The sequence below is a fragment of the Bombus impatiens genome, unplaced genomic scaffold, assembly GCF_000188095.3.
Source record: "Bombus impatiens unplaced genomic scaffold, BIMP_2.2 scf_0142, whole genome shotgun sequence".
In the NCBI taxonomy this organism is placed as follows: Eukaryota; Metazoa; Arthropoda; class Insecta; order Hymenoptera; family Apidae; genus Bombus; species Bombus impatiens.
In genome coordinates this window covers 2,675,743-2,683,732 of record NT_176561.1, presented here as the reverse complement: position 1 = coordinate 2,683,732, position 7,990 = coordinate 2,675,743, and the positions used below count along the sequence as shown (strand labels likewise).

Here is a 7,990-nt window from a genome sequence, read left to right as displayed (position 1 = left end):
CCCCTCTTTCCCGCGACTCCTTTTACTGGTTATTCGCCCGATGGGAACTTTCCTCTCGTCGCTCATTACCGCTATCTCCGTCCGGCTGACCATCAACTGATATCCTATCGACGGCCAACAGCTCGTAGGCCATTTTGAACAAAATCGCCGCGGCGTTCGTCCATGCACTTAAAAATGTTCTCTCCTTCTCCGACTTTCTTCTATTTTCATCGAAGGTGAACGGAAAATAACAGGCTACCAGCCGATTGGAAAAAGAGTTTTTCGTACAGTAGCAAACCGCACAATTCCGTTGCTCTGTGAACGAAGTGGTATACGTGTTTCTTAACCTTGAAGCCTTTCTTAAGATCGGTTTCCTGGTTTAAAGGCTGTAAAACGCCATTCGATCAGGTCTATCGGGGCTCCTCATGGTCGATTCGAGAGATATCGCGAGACGGAGAAATTTTTCGTGGATTAACGGTGGTTTTCGTTCGGCCTCGTAGCAACGCAATTTGATAAGGAGTGTGTTTTCCAACGATCGAACGCCCGGACAGTGCAGATTGCATTGTTGTCTTGTCCCAGAGATCACCGCGAGGGTATCGGTCTACTCCCTGATATCGTTGCAGAAAGCGAGGAAGACGAAGGAGCGCATCAGTGAAAGCTTTCCAGCGTATAAGAGAGAAAGCAGAGCAGCCAAGCGACTATCGACAAGAGCAAGAGAAAGATAGGGGGTGAGTCGAGTTGCGGGGCACGGGTATAGTCGCGGATGATGCGAATTAAAAGTGGAGAGATGCGATGTCTGTCAATATTCCGCGATGTGCAACTTATCTACAACGCGATGCAGCTTCGCGCGCGAGCTCGCGTGAAAACATCCATTAACGCTGATTCGCTCTGAAAAACACCTTATCGTTATCCCTGTCGATGGCGTCGGTAGACCAGTCTCTGCACCGTCTCTGCCATCGTGTTCCGATAAGACCTTCGTGCCTTGCTGCCGCGATCCGATCACGCGATAATGCCTCGATCTTCGATCGATATCGCTTCTTAAGTGTGTTTATTGGATTACCATTGGCGAATGTCGAGGGCGGCACCGCCGTGGAATCTAATCTGGCTGAAAGAAGCGTTGAAAAGTTTATTGACATGGACTTATTGTGGCCGATGCGAGAGAACTACAGGCGTGTATAGACGGCGAAAGATTATCGGCATGCTTCGTACCTCAGAGTTCCACGGACCGATGAACTTTGTGTCTCAAAATCTATTCTTAGTGCGAGAAATCGCGGAACACTTCGCAATCTGACTTGATATTCCAAGCCAATCGGTGGTAAATTCAACTTGTTGCTTTTGTTCAAGATACTTCAATAAATACAACGAACGATTAGATCGCAACCTTCCATAAATCAGAGTTCCAACGATCAGTCTAATATCGTCGGCAACTAGATATAGCAGTGATTCGTTAATTGGTTAGTTAACGAGAAACGTATATGCATTTGTTTACTATCCGTACGCAATATCAGAGGCTGATTTCGTCGAATCGGTTCTATGAGTTAATAAGAGTAATAATAGCCAGGTACTAGTGGAAAATCTCCGGGAAGAGAAAACTTGTATTAAGCAAATGTTGCCATTGCAGAACCATCGTATGCATGGAAATCACGGGACTGTGGAAAATTCGGTAGGGAAAACTACTATCAGAGACGCAAGCTTAGCCTACCTGGATGATCGTTCGAGGCTGTTGTGTGCCAGTCAGTGCGTGAAGTTTCTCTTTCAGACGTGGTATCATTGTCCGCCATCGTCTTTTGTGTGTCACGCGAGTGCCATTTCCTGCCGCATACTTTTTCCCTATCGGTTGCGTGGAACGCAGCGACGACACGACTCGTCGTCGTCGACGACGGATGTCAACAGCCCCGATGGAGAGGAGGCCGTGGTCGATCGAATCGACAGGAGGCCAACACAGGCCCGTTGGTTAGGTCGCATCCGCGTTGCCCACCTGTTGACATCGTTGGCCGAGAAGGTGAATCGAGCGAGGGTGGCCGTAGGGAACCAGGGAGGCAAAGAGGGATAGTTACGGTTGTAGTAGCGGAGAGTCGACTCGCGAGAGAGGGATAGAAAGACAGAGTTTGCAGCGGTGGTGTGCGAGGGTGCTCGTTCATTATCTGCCACGCTGGAAGGCTCTGAAAGCCACCGGCTGAAAGGCCAAAAAGAGCCACATCCCGCCATTACAAAAAGCAGATTCCTGCTCCCGCGCTGATATTGGCGCTGATGCTCGTTTCTTTTCTCATCTTTCGCCATCTTCGTCGTTTATTTTCGCCACTAGCTGATGACGGTTTTTCGTTCTGTGAATTTTCGTTTTAATTTAAAGGCGGGAAATTAGTAGTGGAGGATTAAAATAAAATATATTCGGTGAAACGATGGTTGTTACGTTTGTTGATAACACGAAATAAAGAAATACTTAGAGGAAGATAGGATTGAAGATCGGCAAGAAATTGAGTAAATAACTTTTATCGCACGTGCTCGCTTTTTTTTCGTATATCTTTCGTATGCATTTACCCGATGCACTTGGTGTAATTGTTCTCGGTAGAAAAATAAAAGCAAACGAGAGAAAAACTTCGCTTTTAAGCGGAATAATGGCGGCAATTATGCGTCCGAAGGCCACCTTCCGGGATAAAAGACGGCGTAAGTGCGAACTACCGAAAAAGATATCGGCTTATCTATACAGATTGCTTGTCGAGAAACGTGTGCATGCCGATAAGTCGTGATCTCTGCGCGTCAGGCTGCTTGCAAATGCTCGCACATCACCGCGAAAGTGATAATGGCCGATAGGAACGATATTCTTTCGAGTATCGTGCAATTTTCGTGACGCAACATTTACCGTAATAACTACAAAAAAGAAGGAAAGAGGAAAGAGGAACGAAAAACAACAAGCAAATAAAGAATCCCAGAAAAATAAATATATTATTTTCTTTCTTGATACATGCCCAAACCGTGGTTTATCTTCGATGCGACGTGTCTCCATGCGATAAGAGAGCGAACGCCCATCGGGGACACGAAAAAGCGAACGATTAAAAGTTTGTTTCCCCTCTTGGACGAGTAAATTTGTTGACGATCTCTCTTGTTATCGCCATTTTGTCGAGATCCATCGCGCGTTCGCGAGAGTGGTTGAACGTAGAAGGACGTGAAATAAACGGTCACGAGACATCAGGCACGGGGAAGCGGAGGAAACGAGATGACGAAACGTCGTTCCAAACTGCCGATCTCTCGACTACAGCCTCCCGACGTCTGTTCAAAGGATGAAACGTTATCGAGCTGTCTGATAACACGTCGCTCATCGAAGCTTCCGAGGGAATCTTTCGTTTTCTCTCCCCCCTCTCTCTCTGTCCTTTTCTTCGTCTCTCTCTCTCTCTCTCTCTCTGTATTCTCCTACGATTTTTCTTTTCTTACACCCTTGTAGATTTCTCCTGCTACATTTTTTCTCTTCTTTCACGTATGGCGGCTAGGACGTGATGTAGTAATGTAATGTAGAATGATCACGTCAACGTCGCGGAAATAGATTTTCCGAAGGTTGCCGCGTTACGTCATACAGCGTTTCTTTCTTATGTAAATTGCTCGGTTGATGGCGACCGTCCCTCGGTTCTGTGATTTCGGTTATGGAACTACCTGTCTTTCGTCGCGCTACGAGCAATCACCATGCGCCGTTGGATCGCTCGCTGGGAATTTACTAAAGTTGGAGGCGGCTAGGTGGTATATTCTTTGACGGTTCTTCCTTCTTTGAATTTTATATAATCTCCGTTAACCCTGCGAGTCAAATCGATACAAAAAATATATCCGCCTACGTAAAAGTCACAAACGAATAACTCTTCCTCTGAAAACGTCAATAATTACTAAATTACACGCCTCTCAAAGAACGTAACTTACTGTGCAACCAAATTAAATCGCAATGCCCTGAGGGGTTAAACAGCCCTTGAAAGGGCATAATAAAATCACCTGTGAACCAACGCATCGTCCATGAATGAACTCCGGAAACCCGTGGCAGGCGCAATTACGATGGCCGATCGGTATCTTCATAAATACCCACGAGCCGACGAAAATAACAGTATATTTTGCGGGGCGTGCGCGCGGCGTACTCGCGCAAGCCGCGGCGAGATTAATCGTCACTCCGGGCAGCGCGCGTCGGTAGTAAATCGTCGATTGATTCAATTACGCGCCGCCGCGTGGCTACTCCGCGTGCACACGATACATATCCCGGAGGGTTCGCACTCGTTCTCTCTCTCTCTTTCTCTCTCTCTCTCTTTGTCTGTCTCTCCTTCTTTCTCTCTTCCTCGGTCTGCATCTCTTAAGGCCGATCGACGGCGCCGGCATTCGACGCGTTTTATTATTTCGCCGCGGCTGACTAGATGTAATGGACACCTAGCCATTATAGGCGAGAGAACGCCTCGATTGGCTGGCAGATACCTGTACGCGTCGTTACCAACGTGGACCACTACGTACAGGGACGTCACGATCGCGTGGGTGTTGGTGGCTGGCGTTCGCACGTGTTTCTGGGTGGCTAACTGCACATCTACCCGACGACGACACGTTGTCACGTGTGGTAGAAGTGGCGCGCATACCAGAGGAACAGAAGAACGCGCTGCCTCTCGCGTCCGTATCATGGGAACGGAGGCGTATATGGTTTATGGCGGGCATAAAACGCACCTCCTTCGGGTGATCAACGGATATACCGGTCCTGGCCTTCCTACGGTCTCGCTTGCTTGCGTTATCGGGAAATCGGCTGCGAGGGAATACGTGGATTACGATCGCAGAGGCGTAAGGCTGGATGATTTTGGTCGTGACTCAGATAAAAGATTTTTAATCGTGGAACGAGCAGGAAGGTTTGATTAAAGTCGAATTAGTCGAGTTTCCGGAATTCAGTTCGATCGGATTTAAGATGCTCGGAAACACTTTGGGCATGAACTCGTTATTTGAGAAACTCGAAGTGCTTTTTCCGGTTTCTAGCCAAGTTGAGATTCTTTTGACGAATGTTACTAGCTAACTCGTGACTTGGTTTGAGAAAATTGAGAGATCGAAAGTTTTCTATTTGTAGAATTAAGGAGATGGATTTAGGTTTTAGTTTGAGTCGATGGTGTTACTTGGATTCGGTTGGATTGAAGATACTTCACTTGACTGACATAAACGAGAACAGATTAAACTCATAGAATATATTAGGAAGTTAAGAGAATATGTGACAGCTTCACATTTCTAACGACTAACTTTTATCTAATTGAATTGCATAGTTTATTCGCTTATTATCATATTCACTGATACATTCATTTTTCTCCACCTCTTTATCGTATCCTTAGTCCTCCTACGTTGAGTCGATTGTTCCAACAGTCTCGCCTGTATAGCCTTAATTGTCTTCTTTCCACTAGATTAGAGAAATTATCGGACCGTGTTCTAGCCTGCGAAAGACGGACGTCAACCACCCTGGGTGAGAACTCGCAGTTAACATAGGGGTGCGATAGGAGAAACGTTACCGTTGTGGTTAGCGATACGATAGCGTCTACGGTTAACGATATATATTCTCGGTGCTCTCGCACCTGCTTACCGGGAACCGATTACAGGGCCACACTTTTTCTTCTTGACGTAACGAAAGGGGTTGTGTCGCCGTGCGGGCGTTTATTGAATTTGAATTACGAATGTCGCCCTCGACAACGTATCTCTCTGATGACGCGTTTAGATTTCAATTTCGTTCGTTTAACTCGCGTGTCTTTCCTCTCTTTATTCCCTATCGTATACACCATGCAAATTTCGAAGATAGACGATAATTCACAGGTGAACTTGCTGCGTCATGTGTAAGAGAACCTAAAGCTTTCCAAGCATTTAGGAACGACCTTTCGGTTCCCCAATGTCGAAAAAGAAACCATCAGGCAAATGTTAAACGTGACAAAGTTTAATCGTCTAAATACTTAGTTAGAAACAGGATAACGCTTCGTTCGAATATCGTACGGGAAATCTGACAACGATAAGTTCGTTTTAATTTAATTGACTGTATGCCTCTTCTTTTTTAGTATTATATTATTAATATTTATTATTCCAGATTTTTGATAATTTTAGCGAACACTCAGACAGGTAGCTTGGGGTATTCTCGGTTCTTTATCGTAAGCTAGGAGGATCGAATGTTTTGCGATCACGACGTACAGAGTAGATATTCTAGATTTTGTAAAGTCATCGACGAACGTCCAAAGTAGAAACACATTGACAAGATTGAAAAGAACTTCTATTCTAAATTTGCTTTGTGTCATTACATCTTCGTAATACAATCTCGCCGCAAGCTTGGAAGCTCCTTCCGATGTCGAGAAGTGACTCTGGCGCCACGTCAGAATAGGGAGAGAGAGTCCAGAGACTTTCCTGATGCTGTCGTCAAAAACGAGCGAACGCACGAACAAGAGACGGAACTGCGTCTAGTCGTGTGTCGCTTATCAGACACCGTGGTATCACATACGGGTCGCTAATGTCTCCTTATCAAAGGTACCTACCTATTCCCTGGGCCCTCCCCCTGCCCCCTGTCCCACACGTACGCCGGCACCATTGGATTTCCAGCTACCAGCACCACTTACCTATACCCACCTCTAACGTCACTGCTGCTTGCTATCACCGTCGTGGGACAAAGACTTTCTAGTTTCTCGTTTCTGTTTCCGCGCTTCCTGATACCGCCGCCCGATAACGTAGTTGCGTTAAAACCGGGCTGCACCTGCAAACGGGCCCGCCTTCCTTTTTCCTCTCCTCTCTCGGCGAATGTGTGCCTGTAATTACCATCGTCGTGTCTTCGTCTCCTTTTACCCTTCTTTTCTTCCTTTCGAATTTACTTCTCCGTTTTCTTCCTTTTTCTGCAGTGCGACCAACCCAGCTATTTGAGCCTGCGTGTATCGAAGATTAAGTTCATCGCGAAGATACTTGCACGTTGTACCGGACTCTCGCCTTATCGAGAGTTGTTACCGATTTATCAGTCGCTTATCTTGTATTCGGCAAATCGGAATTGGAAGTTTCTTGAACATCGTTCGATAAGGAATTCGATCGAGGTGTTGCGCTTCTCGATGTCGCTATTGGGCAAATTTCGCATCGACGCGATACGAATTCGGAGTCCGCATTCGTCTTGCGCCCCTAATTGGTCCTGATCTTGTTGACCACAAAATCAGGTTGCAGAAAGATGCTTCCGAGTCGGTCGCCGTTTCGATTAGAATTCTTCGGCTTGTTTTTAGATCATGGAGAAGTCGATGCTCCCCAAACGGAGATTCTGCCAGTGCTTATCGACAATCACCGTTAATAACACCGCTATTCAGACTGTAGAGGAAGATAACTCATCTCTAAGCACGTACCTTGCAGCGTACCTAACGTCATTACCACCTCGATTCGTTTGATCCAGCCAATGATCTCTGCCGCTCGAAATTCCTACAGAATAGCGAACCCAAATGTGGTGCGTGTTCGTTCAAACGAAAAGGAGAAAGAAAATCAAAGAACGCAAAGTTGCTTGGTGCTCATTCACGTTCGTCGTACGCTAGTGGGTAATGGTAACGGCCACTTAACGACTTAACAAGCGAGGACGAGCATGCGCGCGAAAGGGGGCGCTAACCTAAAAAGGCAAAAAATGAAAATAGCGCGAAAAGGGATACTGCAGGGAGAATCCTTTAGGTATGCGCGCGTACGACTCCGAGGCGCGCGTGTAAGGAGAATCCTGGGATAACAAATCTCTTCGTCGCCTCTCCCCTGGTTGCCTCGTCTTTTTGCCATCGTCTCTCCTCTCTGCTTTAGTTCTTCTCTTCGAACAGGGCCTCCGGCTTGCATACGCACGCCGCCAATTATAAACTCCCTTTCCCCGCGTTCTGCAATCCGCCCCCACCTTCCACCCTCGACACGTTTCCTCTGTGCGAGAGCGGAGAAGCGGAGAAAGAGGGCTGCCGCCGCCGCCACCGCTGACGCTTCTCCGAGGGTGAGGGGAGTCACCCGACGCTATCTGATGCCGCGGTAGAGGTGTTAATTCACGCTGCCT

General features: G+C 46.9%; 1 long non-coding RNA gene across 1 annotated transcript in view; it reads right to left on the bottom strand.

The window, feature by feature from the left end:
- LOC117151313 overlaps positions 1-1,871 on the bottom strand; it is a 17,894-nt gene extending 16,023 nt beyond the window's left edge. Inside the window, exon 1 of the long non-coding RNA XR_004461129.1 lies at positions 1,861-1,871. This is a non-coding gene — a long non-coding RNA (uncharacterized LOC117151313). The remainder of the gene's footprint in view (positions 1-1,860) is intronic.
- Between the last annotated feature and the right edge of the window lie 6,119 nt (positions 1,872-7,990).